This window comes from Penaeus monodon, chromosome 28 (genome assembly GCF_015228065.2).
Source record: "Penaeus monodon isolate SGIC_2016 chromosome 28, NSTDA_Pmon_1, whole genome shotgun sequence".
NCBI lineage: Eukaryota > Metazoa > Arthropoda > Malacostraca > Decapoda > Penaeidae > Penaeus > Penaeus monodon.
The window spans coordinates 21,762,170-21,762,565 of NC_051413.1; positions in this window are offsets into that span (position 1 = coordinate 21,762,170).

Below are 396 nucleotides of genomic sequence, written 5' to 3' on the forward strand. Positions count from 1 at the left end.
AGAGAGTGCATATGAACTACTTTTAAAGGAATAACGTTTCATGATACTAATATCAAAGATTTTACAGGAAAACATGGCAAAAGCCACGTTAAGGAATAACTGAAAGTGAGCTATTGCATAAACTATAGTTTTTTGTTATACCTTTCTTTCCTCATGCATCCATTGATTAAATTCCGATGTCAAGACCTTTTTTTTCCTAGTCTATGTAAGGAAAAGGCAGCATCACCGAAATGAATTGTCGGTTTTTTGAGAAACCGAACTAAAAGCAGTCCAGAAACCATTTACCTGTTTCCTCCACGTTCTCTAACCTTCTGCTTCCTCTAAGTTTCTCGCATTCTTCCTTCTTTCTTCCCTCCGCTGTTTTTTCATTTCCGCTCGACGTCTCTCCCGCGCCCG